Below are 19,808 nucleotides of genomic sequence, written 5' to 3'. Positions count from 1 at the left end.
TTCCCTCGGGCCTGGTCTTTGAAGCTCAGTATGCATCTAAACAACAGCTAGACGCTGCAATTGTCACCTCACACAGACACCCCTTGCTCTGAAACCTGAGAGCTTCACCTTAACCACTCAGACATCACTGTCAGGCCAGACACAATCTGGACTATGTTTTAGCCTATTAGTTTGATGGCAGGACTTGAGAGGATCCTGAGAAAGGTGAATGTGTGTTGTTTACCATGGTGAAGTTAAGGACTCTGATCTTCTAGACCAGTGGTTCCCAAACTTTTTATAGTCCCGTACACCTTCAAACATTCAACCTCCAGCTGCGTACCCATCATTGTAAGCCTGCCACACACACAATACATTTAGTATTGTGTGTGTAAGTGTTTGTCACAAACCTGCTCGTGGGAAGTGACAAAGCGCTCTTATAGGACCAGGGCACAAATAATAATAATAATCAATAAGGTTGCTCTTTATTTAATCATCGTACATATAAAACCTTATTTGTTCATCAAAAAACTGAATAACTCACAGGTTAATGAGAAGAGTGTGCTTGAAACCAGGCACAGCCAGAAGAGGACTGGCCACCACTCATAGCCTGGTTCCTCTAAGTTTCTTCCTAGGGTTTGGCCTTTCTAGTGAGTTTTTCCTAGCCACCGTGCTTCTACACCTGCATTGCTTGCTGTTTGGGGTTTTAGGCTGGTTTTCTGTACAGCACTTTGAGATATCGGCTGATGTACTAAGGGCTATATAAATAAATTTGATTTGACATAACTCTGCAATGTTGAGTTGTATTGGAGAGTCTCAGTCTTAAATCTTTTTCCACACAGTCTGTGCCTGTATTTAGTTTTCATGCTTGTGAGGGCCAAGAATCCACTCTTACATAGGTTCATAGTAGCAAAGGGCCTCAGTGTCTTAACAGCGCGATTTGCCAAGGCAGGATACTCGGAGTGCAGCCCAATCCAGAAATCTGGCAGTGGCTTCTGATTAAATTAAATTTTCACAGAACCGCTTGTTGCAATTTCGATGAGGCTCTCTTGTTCAGATATCGGCAAGTGGACTGAAGGCAGGGCATGAAAGGAATAATCCAGTTTGTGTTGTCATGATGTTGGCCAGTGGGTAAGGTTTAGGATCCCCCATAAATACCTTTCTCCCTTTCCTCTCTTGACTCTACAGAAGGACTCTTGAATAGCCTTTGTAAACATAGAGAGTCTGGGAACATCAAAAGGTGGGGGGAAAGGAACTATATTTCGGTAATCCAACCAGTTGAAAATATGCGTTGGTACTCAATGAATACGATGCCAGATCAGTTGGAATATGAGACATTATGACTGATGACAGGACGACATAAACTGTATCTTGGAAAGTCTACACATTCTAGTTATCAGATTCACATGGAATTGTTGTGCAATTTAAAACTATTTGTGAAAAGATTAAATGTAATTTTAGCTTCCAAATGAGAAGATAAGGTTAAAGCTCTGCTCACTCAGTGGCCCGCTCTTGTGAAGAGACATTGGTTCTTAACTATGAAACACACCCTTCTCTCCCCTCCTATATAAAGCCCTTGACAAAAATGTCACTTTCAGTTCTGACGACGGTCCATACGTTAAAAGGACTAATATGTGAACTACAGAACTTAGACAAACTCAGCGTGAGCTTTGGTTGCGAATAGTATGAACTTTGAACTCTTATTCACTAAAGAAGTGAGACATCCTAGCCGTTGAGTTAGCAACAGCAGCTGTAAACGTGGGCTAGGAAAGGACGGACGACATATCCAATCTACCACACAACGACGATATTACAACATTACCAGTTTACCACCAGAGACACTCTTCAAAGGACAAGGAAGATCTCTGTTGGGCAACACGGCCTTCCACCTACAATCAACCTATTGAAGCGCAGCTCAGAGTTTTCTTTATGACATAATTTGCATTCTGTGTATATGTAATTGTGTGATTAGTTAGGTATTTAGTAAATAAATAATTAAACCAAATGTTGTATTGCTGATTCAACTTGTTAGCCAGGGTTCATGAAGATAACAAAGAATTGACAACTTTCAGATGAGACTGAAACAAGGTGACAATTGAATATTGACTGCTATTGATGTAAAAGATTAAGAGTTTATTTGGAAGATAACAGCCCTGACTTTCTAGTTAATTATTTACCTGATTAGCTTAAAATCAGGTAATATTAATTACAGAGAAATTATTTGATTGAATAGCATGTCATATCACTTAATCCGGTATAGCCAGACACGACAGTGTCATCCGCTTTGGCTGCCTGCATAATTGCACACCCAACTCACTCAGGTGCGTCGCTATATCACATTTGACATTGTCCGTAAGCTTGGGTTCATTTTCACACAAAAAATAATAAAATGGAAAGACCTGTGTGTTGTTCTTGTTAATGCAGACAGAGAAGAGCTCCAACTTCTTAAATAAAAGCCTCAGTTTTTCCCGCACATTGAATATAGTTGCAGAAAGTCCATGTAATCCTAGATTCAGATCATTCAGGAGAGAAAAAACATCCCCCAGACAGGCCAGTTGTGTGAGAAACTAGTCATCATGCAAGTGGTCAGACAAGTAAAAATTATGGTCAGTAAAGAAAACTTTAAATTGGTCTCAATTAAAAAAAACAGGTCAATACTTTGCCCCTTGATAACCAGCATAAAAGCCTTACATGGTCGCTGTCCACATCATTGCATAATGCAGAAAATACACGAGAGTTCAGGGGCCTTGCTTTAACAAAGTTAACCATTTTCACTGTAGTGTCAAGAACATCTTTCAATCTGTCAGGCATTCCCTTGGCAGCAAGAGCCTCTCGGTGGATTCTGCAGTATACCCAAGTGGCATCGGGAGCAACTGCTTGCACACGCGTTACCACTCCACTATGTCTCCCTGTCATGGCTTTTGCGCCATCAGTTGATACCAACATGAGCAGCAGCTACTTTTGGCTACATATGGACCGGTAGTGGAATTTCCCACGAGAGAGTAATGTTTGATGTGATTGGATGTTAATTATTTGACTAGGCTACCTGTATTTGACATTGTGTTATTTTGCTGAACACTAGATGGTCTCATTTTATTTTTGGCAGTGAAACGAGGCTACTCAGTCGAGAGAGAAAAAACTCACCCAAATGTATAGCCTGTTAGAAAATAAAAATGGACGGTTTGAAAATGTGAATAAAAAAATATTTACAAATGTGAATTGCATTTTTAATTGCGCGTACCCCAGTTTGGGAATAGATGCTCTAGGCTAATCAATATAGAGCATAACATAAGTCTGTACATTCTTTAACTTTAAACACGGACAGAGATGCTAGTTTTAGGTCCCAAGAAACAAAGAGATCTTCTGTTGGATCTGACAATTAATCTTGGTTGTACAATCGTCTCAAAAAAACACAAAAAAAACTGAAGGACCTCGGCATTAATCTGGACCCTGATCTCTCTTTTGACCAACTCAAAAATATTTTCATGGACAGCTTTTCCATTTTCGTAACATTGCAAAAATCAAAAGCGTTTAGACCAAAAACTATGCAGAAAAGCTAATCCATGCTTTTGTCACTTCTAGATTAGACGACTGCAATGCTTTTCGGCTACCAGGATAAAGCACTAAATAAGCTTCAGTTAGTGCTAAATATGACTGCTAGAATCTTGGCTAGAACCAGCATTTTTTATCATATTACTCCAGTGCTAGCCTCTCTACACTGGATTCCGGTTAAGGCTAGGGCTGATTTCAAGGTTTTACTGCTAACCTACAAAACATTACATGGGCTTGCGCCTACCTATCTCTCTACGATTTGGTCTTGTCGTACATACGGTCACAAGACGCAGGCCTCCTTATTGCCCCTGGAATGTCTAAGCAAACAACTGGAGGCAGGGCTTTCTCCTATAGAGCTACATTTTTATGGAATGGTCTGCCTATCCATGTGAGAGACGCAGACTCGTTCTCAACCCTTAAGTCTCTACTGAAGACTCATCTCTTCAGTAGGTCCTATGATTGAGTGTAGTCTTGCCCAGGGGTGCGAAGGTGAACAGAAAGGCACTGGAGCGACGAACCGACCTTCGTGTCTGCCTGGCTGGTTCCCCTCTTAGTCACTGGCTTGGGTCACTTGAATGGGTTGAGTCACTGACAGGATTCTTCCTGTCCGGGTTGGCGCCCCCTCGGGTTCGTGCCGTGGGGGAGGAGATCTTCATGGGCTGTACTTAGCCTCGTCTCAGGGTAGTAAGTTGGTGGTTTGCAGATATCCCTATAGTGGTGTGGGGGCTGTGCTTTAGCAAAGTGGGTGGGGTTATATCCTGCCTGGTTGGCCCTGTCCGGGGGTATCATCGGACGGGGCCACAGTGTCTTCCGACACCTCGTCTCAGCCTCCAGCATCTATACTGCAGTAGTTTGTGTCGGGGACCTAGGGCCAGTCTGTTATATCTGATGTAATTATCCTTTCTTATCCGGTGTCCTGTGTGAATTTAAGTATTCTCCGTCTAATTCTCTTTCCCCAAGGACCAGAGCCCTGGGACCATGCCTCAGGACTACCTGGCCTGATGACTCCTTGCTGTCCCCATTCCACCTGGTCATGCTGCTGCTCCAGTTTCAATTGTTCTGCCTGCGGCTATGGAACCCTCACCTGTTCACCGGACATTCTACCTTGTCCTGGACCTGCTGTTTGAGACTCTCTCTCTCCACCGCACCTGCTGTCTAACTCTGAATGATCGGCATGAAAAGCCAATTGACATTTACTGCTGCGGTGCTGACCTGTTGCACCCTCTACAACCACTGTGATTATTATTTTTATTTGACCCTGCTGTTCATCTGTGAATGTTTGAACATCTTGGCCATGTATTGTTATAATATCCACACGGCACAGCCATAAGAGGACTGACCACCCCTCAGAGCCTAGTTTCTTCCAAGGTTCCTGCCTTTCTAAAAACCAAATCTAATCTAGCCACTGTGCTTCTACAGCTGCATTGCTTGCTGTTTTGGGTTTTAGGCTGGGTTTCTGTATAGCACTATGTGACATGGGCTGATGTAAAAAGGGATTTATAAATACTTTTGATTATTTCACTCTTTATCTTGACTGACGCACACCATACATGTCCCTTTCCTCATCATCCTTATCTACAGAGCACATGATCCATGCATCTAATCATCTAATCATCCAGTGCTGACGATGTTGCAATGAGGGCCTAATCACAAAGCATCACCACTTTGTACAAACATCCAGCTCTAACCTGACGGCCCCACAGTTGAATTCGGAAGTTTACATACACTTAGGGTGGAGTCATTAAAACTCGTTTTTCAACCACTCCACAAGTTTCTTGTTAACAAACTATAGTTTTGGCAAGTCGGTTAGGACATGTACTTTGTGCATGACACAAGTAATTTTCCCAACAATTGTATAATTCACTGAATCACAATTCCAGTGGGCCAGAAGTTTCCATACACAAGTTGAATGTGCCTTTAAACGGCTTGGAAATTCCAGAAAATGATGCCATGGCTTTAGAAGCTTCTGATAGGCTAATTGACATCATTTGAGTCAATTGGAGGTGTACCTGTGGATGTATTTCAAGGGCCTACCTTCAAACTCAGTGCCTCTCTGCTTGACATCATGGGAAAATCAAAAGAAATCAGCCAAGACTTCAGAAAAAAAATTGTAGACCTCCACAAGTCTGGTTCGTCCTTGGGAGCAATTACCAAACGTCTGAAGGTACCACGTTCATCTGTACAAACAATAGTACGCAAGTATAAACACCATGGGACCACGCAGCCGTCATACCGCTCAGGAAGTAGACGCATTCTGTCTCTTAGAGATTCATGTATTTTGGTGCGAAAAGTGCAAATCATTGCCAGAACAACAGCAAAGGACCTTGTGAAGATGCTGGAGGAAACCGGTACAAAAGTATCTATATCCACAGTAAAACAATATGTCCTATATGGACATAACCTGAAAGGCCGCTTAGCAAGGAAGAAGCCACTGCTCCAAAACCGAAATAAAAAAAGCCAGAATATGGTTTGCAACTGCACATGGGGACAAAGATCGTACTTTTTGGAGAAATGTCCTCTGGTCTGATAAAACAAAAAGAGAACAGTTTGGCCATAATGACCATCGTTATGTTTGGAGGAAAAAGGGGGAGGCTTGCAAGCCGAAGATCACCATCCCAACCGTGAAGCACGGGGGTGGCAGCAACATGTTGTGGGGGTGCTTTGCTGCAGGAGGGACTGGTGCACTTCACAAAATAGATGGCATCACGATGCAGAAAAATTATGAGGATGTATTGAAGCAACATCTCAAGACATCAGTCAGGAAGTTAAAGCTTGGTCGCAAATGGGTCTTCCAAATGGACAATGACCCCGATCGTACTTCCAAAGTTGTGGCAAAATGGCTTAAGGACAACAAAGTCAAGGTATTGGAGTGGCCATCACAAAGCCCTGACCTCAATCCTGTAGAAAATGTGTGGGCAGAACTGAAAAGGCGTGTGCGAGCAAGGAGGCCTACAAACCTGACTCAGTTACACCAGCTCTGTCAGGAGGAACGGGCCAAAATCCACCCAACTTACTGTGGAAGGCTACCCGAAATGTTTGACCCAGTTTAACAATTTAAAAGGCAATGCTACCAAATACTAATTGAGTGTATGTAAACTTCTGACCCACTGGGAATGTGATGAAATAAATCAAAGCTGGGGGGAAAAAAGACAGGACATTTTTTTTAAAAAGAAGAAAAAAAAAAGGAAAAAAAAAGACAGGACATTTTTACTGAGTTTAAATGTATTTGGCTACGGTATGTAAACTTCAACTGTATATGGCAGTGTGGGTAGGTAAATGTAAGAGGCAGCATACAAAAATCAGACCATAATGAGCCGTAGGGTGGATACTGCCACAGCTAAACTTAGCGCCATAGCTTTGAACTATGTACTGCTTCAAATGTCACATATGCAAGGGTGGGAGAATGGTTGATGTGCGACCAGGGGTGGTGAGGGTAAACTGTATGTTGACAGGCCTATGGGTTAGAGCAGGGGTGTCAAACTCATTCCACAGAGGGCCTAGTGTCTGCGGGCTTTTGTTTTTTTCTGTTCAATTAAGACCTAGACAACCAGGTGACAGGAGTTCCTTACGACACTTAACAAAAAAAAAAACTTGAACATTCAGCAATTTCAAAGAATTTAAATGAGTTACTAAAGATAGTGTTTTTAGTGTAACAGCCACGTGTGCTATTATATTTGGTTCAGTTACGTAGAACACTAAATGAATCATTGTGTGATCTTCAAGACATTACTTCAGCTTTGATCTAACTTTACTAAATGAAGTGGTAGAGCGACTCCGGAGTACTCTGGCAGCATTACACCCCCAGAGTAGCTCTTATAACCACAGGTAGCCTACACTTTTGCCTCTTGCAAAATGTGCTAAAGTTTGTGATGCAGAAACGAGGTAACACATGTTTGATGAAAATCTGGGAATATTTGGCCATGAAAACCTCTGTTTAACAATAGGCCTACGTCTCGTGTTGCACTGAGCAGAATATCAGATCTCAACGACTGGAGAAGTGTTTAATGTCACCAGTACCACATCCTTACGATATACATTTTCAGAAGCGCAACGTGACTGCAAGAGATAGGTTTAAATGTCTGACTGAAATACGGGACAAATCTCCCTTTTTTCCCCTAAATTAGTAGAGATTGATATTTGTTGATAAAATGCGGGAAATTATTGTTTAGTTGCGGGACAAAGGGCAAAAATGCAGGACTTTCCCACTCAATCTGCTACAATTGTTTACCCTTGTGTGTGCATGAGTGTGCCAGTGGGTGTTGAAGTCTGATCATCCACTGCAGCATACAGCACTAGTGTGGACACAGCTCTTCTCTACACAATGTGTGAATCATAGTGTTGAACAAAGTCCAGTTTTACAGGGAGGCTGACTGACTAATGAAGAGGCCAGGTGTGTAGAACTGAGATGAGCCTAACAGCTTCTAGTCTGGTAACATTCCTTCCCTTAAAGGAAGAGAAGCAAAAAGAGGGGCAGAAAAGTTACCTCTGCTAGAAGGAGCAGCTTTCGGGGAGGAATGTGACCTAGTTCTGGTCATTATTTAACAAGTGGAGAGGAGGACCCTGCAGACAAGAGAGTGGGAAGGGGGGAATGAGAGGTGTGTGTTGAAGTTGCCCCTATAGAGACACTGATCTCGGGTCAGTTTTGCATTTTCCCCACTAATGGTTAAGTTTAGGATTGGAGAGATGATCCTATCTAGCGGAAACGACACCATGGAGCAGGAGCAGGGAAAGAGAGACTAGAGAGGAACGCGATTGAGACTAGAGAGGGGGAGAGGAACACGATTGAGACTAGAGAGGGGGAGAGAAATGCGATTGAGACTAGAGAGGGGGAGAGGAACGCGATTGAGACTAGAGAGGGGGAGAGGAACACGATTGAGACTAGAGAGGGGGAGAGAAATGCGATTGAGACTAGAGAGGGGGAGAGAAACGCGATTGAGACTAGAGAGGGGGAGAAAAACGCGATTGAGACTAGAGAGGGGAGAGGAACGCGATTAAAGAAGACTAGAGAAGGGAGAGGAACATGATTAATAGAGAGACTAGAGGGGGAGGGAGATGAAAATAGTGTTCCTGTAGTCAGTCAATGTCGGTAAAGAGGAAGAGCCTCAGGCATTCCACTGACTCAGCACATTGACAGTTCAAGCCTCCTGCCCTTTTTTCCCTCTCCATCTCTGTCTGTTTTCTACTCTTCACAGGGGGCCTAGTCAACAGGTAGACAGAAAACCTGCTCATACAGTCATAGCTTATGGTGGAAAACACACACAGTGGGGGTCTGGAACTACTGCAAAGCAAACCCTGAATTGATCTGAAACTACAGGACAGATATGTCGAATGCCTCGTGGGATCTGTTCAATTTGTCCAATTCACACAGTTCAGTGTAGATGAAGGAAAGGAGACGGAAGAGGAAGCATCAAGCTACTTCAGAGTATTGGGATGCAATAAGAGGTGATTTGTGATTGGACCCCACATTCGGACAAATGACAGACATCGTTTAGAAAGGGTTTGGCATTGTGGTTGAGCAGACAGATCAGATCCAGAACCACGTCAGGGGTGTTTCCCTCCGCCTCAGAGACGAGAGTGGGTGCATTAACACACAAACACCAGTTATGGCCAGCCAAATCCCTTGATATTTCCTGTTGGGTTTAAGGACATACAAAGGGAGAGAGAGAGAGCGAGAGAGAGAGCGCGAGAGAGAGAGAGCGAGAGAGATGGGACTACAGGGCATAGCCCATTGTACCAACAGACTGCATTCAAAACACACACACAAAGCCTGTGTCCGGTCCACCATAACAATAGAGATCCATTAGAATGTGGAGGGAAGATGAATCTCCCTGCATTAAGATAACAATCCATGCTTTACCTAACCTTACCCTGACATTCCCACCCAACACCAGCCACATCTCTCTGACCCAGTCCAGTCTGATCTAGTCAATTGTTCAGAGAAAGTCCTGATGTGGTTCTGATAGATCAGGGAGGGTGTTTGTCCTGACACACAGCGTTGTGTGTGAGCTCACAGTTGTGCCAGACATGAGTAACACAGTTCCCTTTATGAATACTAACCGAAGACCTGTATTCCCAGCTCCAACCTCCCCAGATAACCCTACCAGCGTTTCTGATGAAGGTATAGGACCACCACACTGATCTTCCTCCCTCCCTCTGTACACACACACCTCACTGCATGACAACACTCATACAAGCACAGGTGCCCAAACCCAAGGACAGTTTATTGCATTCCACTTCGTTACTGGTTTTTCCTTTCTTTGTTCATGTATTTTTTGTAATGTATTGAATGTGTCCGTTTTGTTTAAATGCATGTTACTGTTGGGAGGTCACAATTCTGTTTGAACACTAACATCGATATACTTCTTAATAAAACATACTTGAAACAAGCCATTAAACATCACCCATGGGCTTTTATTATTTTGGCTTTATAAATATGAATCTACAAATTAAGAAATTCCAGGTTGGAGAGGATTCGTCACATTTTCTGTATGACACATTATTAAAATTATTATTAAATAAAGATATGCCTACATTGTCCTTGTCTGTTGGCTTTTCTGCATATAATTATTATTATTTTTTAAATATGGATCCTATTTCGACGCACAAAACCATTCACAAAGTCCAAATGGGTTTTCTCCCACTTTTCCTGAAATAGTCACATAATGTCAGAAACCCTACTGCTGTGGTCATTCGATGGCTTTGGCATATGTTCTTCAAACAGAGGACGCCGTGTTGAGATAAATAATTACGCCTAAGCTACTGAAAAATAGGCCTTTTACAATACTAAAACATGACAGGGGTATTTATTAAAGTGATGGAATCTAGACAGGCTACCAGCATATGTCAGACAACAGCAAATTTATCCTTTCCTTATTTGAATACCTAGGCCTACTTTCATAAAGCCTATGAGATAATGAATTGACAAGGACAAAATTAAGAGCAGAGACAGCTATGCTATAGTATGAAGATGAAATTGAAAGTAATTCAAATAGAAACAAATACACCCAACATGTCCACATCCTATTGATCAACGTTGATTACTCTATAAATTAACAAAAGATTCTGTATCCAATTATACCATGCCAGGTTGGAGGAACAAAGCATTAGGCATTACAGGCCTCAGAGACAAAACAACCATGACGATTGATGTTGAAGAATTAAATGAAGTCACATCCAACCCTTTTTTAAAAGACAGATTTATTTATTTACTTACAAGCAAGTAATGAACCCCCCCCCCCCTGTATAAAATAAAGTCCACATAATGTTTTTACTGAAGTGCCTATAGGCTACTGCTTCAACACCTACGTGTCGAGTGGATTAGCTGCTCCAGCATCAAACGACAGAAAGAGGATGAAATGTTGACAGCTCAACACAGACTAAGTTATCAAAACAATTGCTTATAAACATATTGTAGACAAACAACCGCTCTTAGGTTAAGTTTATCTCCATACATAACCTAGTTAAACGGTTTAGAAGGTTATTTTATTTTCACGACGGTCTTTATCCATAACCATCGGTTACACGGTTATTCAATTACCGTCACAGCCCTACCGGTAACTCATTCTGTCTGCCATCACAGCAGGTGCTGCTGACGTTGATGTGAGGCAGTCCCAGTAGCCTGGTGTAGCTCTGTGCAGGCCCTGAATGGCCTACTAGCTGCTACTAAATACCTTCATCTGATAACTCTTAATTAACAGTGTCAGCTAACTATAGCATGAGATACAGTAGGGTTGCACAGCAGGCTTATTTACTCACAGCTAAGCTCTTTACTGATACAGACACTCCTATTCTCATTTGACAGGGTCTGCATAGGAAGAGAGAGAAGGGAGCCACCAGCTAGCAGGTAGATGGAGGGAGAGATAGCTAATATAAAATGGAGAGAGGGATAGGGATAATAGAGCATCCATTAGCTGGCAGTGAGGGAGTTATTTCAGGGTGTGTGGATGGAGAATATCTATCCCTGGGGGCGGCTGGTAGAACACTCTTTGGGCCGGATTGGGTAATGGGTTGGGTTATGTAGTGGGTTAATTTTTGATGCTGCTGTAGAGGTTTGAATGGAATCTAATGGCTGTGTTTAGGTTAGCTAATAGAAAAAGCAGAGCAGCAGAATCTTTAGGCCTCCAAAGCACTCCTGACATGTAGTTCAGCCATTGTTAGCTAACATTTCTATGAATACCATTTTAGAGAAATACAGTTACTATAGTTGGAAGTCATACATATTGAATAGCATAGTTACTAATCTGGGGTCTGACATCATTTGGAACTGCTCTGTTAATATTCACGTGTGTGTGTGTGTGGCCCTGAAGCTGGAGAGGAGTCTTGTGATGTTGGACCTAGACCTAGATTAGATATGGCTGACTCTGGGTTCAGTGGGTTGTGAGAGGCAGAGTGGTGCATCAGAGGCAGTAGGGAACAATACTACAATGTCGATGGCTTTTCAATAAACAAACCATATTTTTCCACTCCAGCATTGGAGTTCCTTAATGGACAACAAAATAAGATGACAAAGGACCTTACCTCGGTCATTGCCAAGTCTCCAAAGCCTAGAGATACCAAAAGCCTGGAAACTTGGAGAGGCCAGAAAGAGAAGTGCAAAGTGTCATGAGCTGTCTGTTTCTCCCTGAGCTCAGCCACTTATTAAAGATCAACACAAAACTCTACTACTCCATGTAGCACATCTACTAACCCAACAACAGCCGAAGACTAACAGGATTACCGATTATAGAAGGGAACTAAAGGGCTGACCGAGGGATGGAGAGTGGGGGTGAGAGTCCAAGAGAGACAGAAAATTTGAGGTAGAGGCATATAATCGATATATAAAGATCGAAATGTAGACAGAGAGAGATAGACAGAGAGAGCAAGAGAGGGAGGGAGAGAGCCACATGTGCAGGGCAGGGTGAGTGCAGGGCAGGCGGTATGCCAGCAGGGCTGCTAAAGTAGGGCAGCCTCGGCCAAGCAGACAAAGTCATTCCGTCAGCGCATAGGGGGGTCCGAGCTCTTAACGGACCAGACTCTCTGTGTGTGTTGTGTGCGTACACTATAGTGTGTGTATACTGTATGGTTGTGTGTTTATTTTTTTAACCAGACTGCTTTGGTGTGTATGTGTGTGTTCTGTGCTATGTCCTGTCTGCATGCAGTAACAGGACAGCATTACCAAAGCCTGTGGATCGCAAATAATCACCATAACTGGGCTGGAGGCTGAGCAAGAGGGCAGGATGTCAATACCAAAATATGGGGCATCATGGATCTTTTGTGTTTTGGCTGTCGGTCCAGCATGGCCAGAGGAGTGCCAGGGGGTCTGAGACATCATGTACAGGCTGTAGCAGCAGAACTGAATACAGTAGCTACATAGTGTGTGCTCTAGCCATACAGAACGGTGGTAGAACTGAATACAGTAGCTACATAGTGTGTGCTCTAGCCATACAGAACGGTGGTAGAACTGAATACAGTAGCTACATAGTGTGTGCTCTAGCCATACAGAACGGTGGTAGAACTGAGTACAGTAGCTACATAGTGTGTGCTCTAGCCATACAGAACGGTGGTAGAACTGAATACAGTAGCTACATAGTGTGTGCTCTAGCCATACAGAACGGTGGTAGAACTGAATACAGTAGCTACATAGTGTGTGCTCTAGCCATACAGAACGGTGGTATAACTGAATACAGTAGCTACATAGTGTGTGCTCTAGCAATACAGAACGGTGGTAGAGTCACCAATCTCCTTCAAATCAAATTTTATTGGTCACATATAAATGGTTAGCAGATGTCAATGTGAGTGTAGCAAAATGCTTGTGCTTCTTGTTCCAACAGTGCAGGAATATCTCACAAATAATCTAACAATTCCCAACAACTACCTAATACACAGAAATCTAAAAAGGGGTGAATGAGAATATGTACAAAAAGTACATGACTGAGCGATGGCCCAGCGGCATAGGCAAGGTGCAATACTAGTGTCCAGTTGATCACTGTGTTCTATCAGTGATTCAACTCTGCTACTGTGGTACAAATCCATCCATCAATGACTACAGTTGAACAACAAGAGCTGCTGTGGTGTGTGTGCCTGCATGTGCGTGTATGGGTATCAAGCATGTTAGGAAACAGTTCTGGGTCTTGAATCATGTCAGAGACAGAGAGGTTAACAACAAAACTCACATTGCAGACTTCTGTTCAGTGACAAAGGAGGAGATCACAGAGCAGTCTCTACCAAAACGGTTATTTTGTGGTTTAGGGAGAATAAGCCTTTCCGACATCTGTAATTAAAGGCAACCACATTATTGTCCAGTCAACAACATTTATTCTCTACTCCTACAGACTTCTGTATACCTCAAGAGTATAAAACACAGAGGTACTGCCAACCCTACAGCACAACCCAAGGGAGGGAATGAGAAGAAAACTAGACTCAGGGACAGCCTTGAATGCACAAGAGACAGCCATATCTCTGTCAGACGATGCCATCACATGCTACTGGAGCACAGGCCCGCGCACCCTCACCCTGTCATGCCCTACTGGGATAGGTATTGCCAGAGTATCAACATGAGAGGAAACAAACCAGTGACTGCCACAGTCTTATCAACATCAACAGCTCTTATCAGCTCTGATACTATATTGTAAACACCCTAGTGGCAGGAGGGTAGCCTAGTGGTTAGAGCGTTGGACTAGTAACCGGAAGGTTGCAAGTTCAAACCCCCAAGCTGACAAGGTACAAATCTGTCGTTCTGCCCCTGAACAGGCAGTTAACCCACTGTTCCCAGGCCGTCATTGAAAATAAGAATTTGTTCTTAACTGACTTGCCTAGTAAAATAAAAGGTAAAAAAAAAATAAACATACCATAGCCAAATACATTTAAACTCAGTTTTTCACCATTCCTGACATTTACTCCTAGTAAAAATCCCTGTCTTAGGTCAGTTAGGATCACCACTTTATTTTAAGAATGTGAAATGTCAGAATAGAGAGAATGATTCATTTCAGCTTTTATTTCTTTAATCACATTCCCAGCGGATCAGAAGTTTACATACATTCAATTCGTATTTGGTAGCATTGCCTTTAAATTGTTTAACTTGGATCCAACGTTTCGGGTCGCCTTCCACAAGCTCCCCACAGTAAGTTGGGTGAATTTTGGCCCATTCCTCCTGAGAGAGCTGGTGTAACATTCAGGTTTGTAGGCCTCCTTACACGCTTTTTCAGTTCTGCCTACAAATGTTCTATAGGATTGAGGTCAGGGCTTTGTGATGGCCACTCCAATACCTTGACTTTGTTGTCCTTAAGCCATTTTGCCACAACTTTGGAAGTATGCTTGGGGTCATTGTCCATTTGGAAGACCCATTTGCGACCAAGCTTTAACTTCTTGACTGATGTCTTGAGATGTTGCTTCAATATATCCACATAATTGTCCTACCTCATGATGCCATCTATTTTGTGAAGTGCACCAGTCCCTCCTGCAGCAAAGCGCCCCCACAACATGATGCTGCCACCCCCGTGCTTCACGGTTGGGATGGTGTTCTTTGGCTTGCAAGCCTCCCCTTTTCCCTCCAAACATAACGATGGTCATTATGGCCAAACAGTTCTATTTTTGTTTCATCAGACCAGAGGACATTTCCCCAAGAAGTACAATCTTTGTCCCCACGTGCAGTTGCAAACCGTAGTCTGGCTTTTTTATGGCGGTTTTGGAGCAGTAGCTTCTTCCTTGCTAAGTGGCCTTTCAGGTTTTGTTGATATAGGACTCGTTTTACTCTGGATGTAGATACTTTTGTACCGGTTTCCTCCAGCATCTTCACAAGGTCCTTTGCTGTTGTTCTGGGATTGATTTGCACTCTACGAGATAGAACGCGTCTTCTTCCTGAGCGGTATGACGGCTGCGTGGTCCCATGGTGTTTATACTGGCATACTATTGTTTGTACAGATGAACGTGGTACCTTCAGGCGTTTGGAAATTGCTCCCCAGGATGAACCAGACTTGGAGGTCTACAAGTTATTTTCTGAGGTCTTGGCTGATTTCTTTTGATTTCCCATGATGTCAAGCAAAGAGGCACTGAGTTTGAAGGTAGGCCTTGAAATACATCCACAGGTACACTTCCAAATGATGTCAATTAGCCTATCGGAGGCTTCTAAAGCCATGACATCATTTTCTAGAATTTTCCAAGCTGTTTCAAGGCACAGTCAACTTGTGCATGTAAACTTTTGACAAACTGGAATTGTGATACCGTGAATTAAGTTAAATAATCTGTAAACAATTTTTGAAAAATTACTTGTGCCGTGCACAAAGTACATGTCCTAACTGACTTGCCAAAACCAGTTTGTTAACAAGACATTTGTGGAGTGGTTGAAAAACGAGTTTTAAATGACTCCAACCTAAGTGTATGCAAACTTCAACTGTATGTATTAGGTTAGGATCGTCAGCGTTCATGTACAGTGGGGCACATATTTTCCACCATAATTTGCAAATAAATTCATTAAAAAATCCTACAATGTGATTTTCTGGATTTTTTTTCTCATTTTGTCTGTCACTACAAACATTTGAGCTGAGGCCGCCAATTCCTATTTCTAGGAAGGCACTCTTCCCATCAATGAATTAGGGACAAGAGTCTTCCTGACCACATGGCCAGAACAAGACAAAACACTGGGACCTATTTGAAGGGATTGGGAAAGTATTGAGCTGACAAGACAGGCTAGTCAGGTAGGAGGTTTAACTTGGTGTTAAGCCCTTTGTCCTGGCTCAAGCCCTCCCTGTCATGGTCACCTATTCGGTAATGAATTGATTGGCTTAAACGTTTTTCCTCTATCCCCCATTCTTCTCTTGCCAAGTTTCATAGAGAACAATGTGTTCTCAGTCAGACAACTTGCTAGGCACATTGGAACTAATGAAATACACTGAAGACTCTGAAAGCCAGGCAAGCTCCATCACGCACAAGCTGTACGCACCCGAAATATTTACCTTTTTAGAAACTTATTCACCCCAACAGTTAGTCAGTGAATAGGAGTCAGACAATAGCCCACCCATAACCAAAAGTATGCGGACACCTGCTCGTCGAACATCTCATTCCAAAATGGCCACCTCTTAACAAACCATGCTGCACTACAGCGGGTAGAGCACAAGGTCCAGTACATCACCAGGGTCAAGCATCCTGCCATCCAGGACCTCAATATCAGGCGGTGTCAGAGGAAGGCCCTAAAAATTGCCAAAGACTCCAGCCACCCTGGTCATAGAGTGTTCTCTCTGCTAGTGCACGGCAAGCAGTAACAGAGTGTCAAGTCTAGGACCAAGAAGCTTCTAAACAGCTTCTACCCCCAAGCCAATGAGACTCCTGAACAGCTAATCAAATGGCTACCCAGACTATTTGCATTGCCCCCCCCGAGAATGTAACGACGTGTGGTCCTTCTTACTGAATTCATATGTGCATAACTGTCCACATGTACTTTTCCTCAGCCAACAAGACAAGTGCCGAACAGCAAAATCACTAGCCTGTCAATTGCCAAATATACCCCATAGTAGAAAAGTTTACTTATTCCATTGGTCAGCTTGTCGAGAAAGAAATAGCCTATTCCAAACAGACGGGGACAGTTGTGGGATGATAGCTTCCAAATTCATACAACCAGTAGGCCTAGGCTACATATAGAAAACATTTACAAAGCAATGATGCAACAGATCTGAACATTTAGCTTAAAATGTTGATAAACTATTTATTCACATTATAAGCACAACAATGCGAACAGGGCAGTAGGCTACGCGCGAATGTTCGTTCCATAATGCCATTAACGGAAAACATTGCTGTCAAAAGGGCACTGCACATACGAGCGGTTTAATGTGACAGACGAAAATATCTAATAGGCTACTTTGAAGCAAGGTAAGACATGTCTCATAATATGTATTCAAACTTTCAGGTTTCCAACAAGTATGTATATGTTTTAAAAATGTATAGCCTTCTGCCTCCAGCTCACTGCAAAGAGGTGGTGCTGATGAAGCCTGCCTTTCATTGCAGTTTGAGATGCTGCAGCAGCTCTTGCGCTGTCTGACAGATTTTCCCCACAAAAGCTGTTCGCGGTACAGGTGTGATAAATAAGATGCATACCAAGTATACTGTAGCCTACGGACACTGCAATTTAATTGCGAATTAACCTTAAGTCTGATAAGCATGACCAGTCAAATGCATTTCTATAGACCGGTATTTCAAATCAATGAATATAGGCTAAAACGCATTATTTCTCAATTGGATTTTACCTTATTGTTTCTTCACCTGGACAACTGGCTGGCGCAAATTGTATTTATCAGCTTTTCCATTTTTAATAGGCCAAAAGCCAGCTACTACCAGCTAACGGAAACCCTGTACCTAAGTATCGTGATAATATCGTACTGTATAATGAGGACCCTGGCAATTCCACAATTCCAAGCCCTTCCCGTACTACACACAGACTCTTCTACTGTAGAGCGCCTATACACACTATAATAGGGCTGGGCATTGCTAGGGACATCACGATAGCACTGTTTGGGTGCCGATACAATATGTATTGCGATACCATACTGCAATTTAGTTGCGATGATGTTCCAAACATATTGCTCACTATATGTCTGCTGCAGAGATACAAGAGAGAGCATGAGAAAACGAGTTTTGATCAATTAGGGAAATAAAAGAACTGAAAACATGTTGGCTCATTATTTTGGCGGAGGAACAGCCGACTTGCTCTAGCTAATGCTACATACAGTAGCAATTACTGATGCACCGATATGACATTTTGGGCCTATACCGATATTTTCCTTGCATTTTTTTAAACCTATATTTCATTTTAGCGGCCTTAAGCATTCTAGTACAGTTAAATAGTTAACACACACACTGACACAGCGGTCTAAGGCACTGCATCTCAGTGCAAGAGGCGTCATTACAGTCCCTGGTTCGAATCCAGGCTGTATCACAGCCGGCTGTGATTTTCAGTCCCACAAGGCAGCGCACAATTGGCCCAGCGTCGTCCGGGTTTGGCCGACATTGATAAATATTTCCCTATGACAGAAAAAAACACTTTCCATTGATCGTTAGTTCTCGTCCTCTTGACCTCTCGTACTCTTTCTCTGCGTTGTGCATTTATCACACACATATATATCCCCTTTTAAGGACTCACTTCTTCTAGAACACAAATTGTCTCTGTAGGGCCTGGCTACCCATAAAACATATGTTCACTTCAAAAAGATTGAAGAGTTACATTAACCACACTGGAAAAAATGCTACTCAACTAGCAACTCACTTTTATGCAAAAAGGTTTCACAAAAAGAGAAAGGACCCTAACCTTTTAGTAGAGGACTTAAACCCCTATAATAGAGAACAAAGACAAAGGCCTCAAACCTTTTCATAGAGAACTAAGGAAGTCTTATAGTAGAACAAAGGACTTGAATCCTTATACAGTGCCTTGCGAAAGTATTCGGCCCCCTTGAACTTTGCGACCTTTTGCCACATTTCAGGCTTCAAACATAAAGATATAAAACTGTATTTTTTTGTGAAGAATCAACAACAAGTGGGACACAATCATGAAGTGGAACGACATTTATTGGATATTTCAAACTTTTTTAACAAATCAAAAACTGAAAAATTGGGCGTGCAAAATTATTCAGCCCCTTTACTTTCAGTGCAGCAAACTCTCTCCAGAAGTTCAGTGCGGATCTCTGAATGATCCAATGTTGACCTAAATGACTAATGATGATAAATACAATCCACCTGTGTGTAATCAAGTCTCCGTATAAATGCACCTGCAATGTGATAGTCTCAGAGGTCCGTTAAAAGCGCAGAGAGCATCATGAAGAACAAAGAACACACAAGGCAGGTCCGAGATACTGTTGTGAAGAAGTTTAAAGCCGGATTTGGATACAAAAAGATTTCCCAAGCTTTAAACATCCCAAGGAGCACTGTGCAAGCGATAATATTGAAATGGAAGGCGTATCAGACCACTGCAAATCTACCAAGACCTGGCCGTCCCTCTAAACGTTCAGCTCATACAAGGAGAAGACTGATCAGAGATGCAGCCAAGAGGCCCATGATCACTCTGGATGAACTGCAGAGATCTACAGCTGAGGTGGGAGACTCTGTCCATAGGACAACAATCAGTCGTATATTGCACAAAATTGGCCTTTATGGAAGAGTGGCAAGAAGAAAGCCATTTCTTAAAGATATCCATAAAAAGTGTAGTTTAAAGTTTGCCACAAGCCACCTGTGAGACACACCAAACATGTGGAAGAAGGTGCTCTGGTCAGATGAAACCAAAATAGAAATTTTTGGCAACAATGCAAAACGTTATGTTTGGC

At 42.7% G+C, this 19,808-nt stretch overlaps 1 protein-coding gene across 5 annotated transcripts in view; it reads right to left on the bottom strand.

Moving 5' to 3' along the window:
* Nucleotides 1-19,808, bottom strand: part of LOC109902687 (SUN domain-containing ossification factor) — a 110,528-nt gene that overhangs the window by 63,264 nt on the left and 27,456 nt on the right. The window lies entirely within an intron of this gene.

This window comes from Oncorhynchus kisutch, linkage group LG13 (assembly GCF_002021735.2).
Source record: "Oncorhynchus kisutch isolate 150728-3 linkage group LG13, Okis_V2, whole genome shotgun sequence".
Taxonomy (NCBI): Eukaryota; Metazoa; Chordata; class Actinopteri; order Salmoniformes; family Salmonidae; genus Oncorhynchus; species Oncorhynchus kisutch.
Note: the sequence above shows the minus strand (reverse complement) of the source record. Positions and strands in the feature narration are given on the sequence as shown.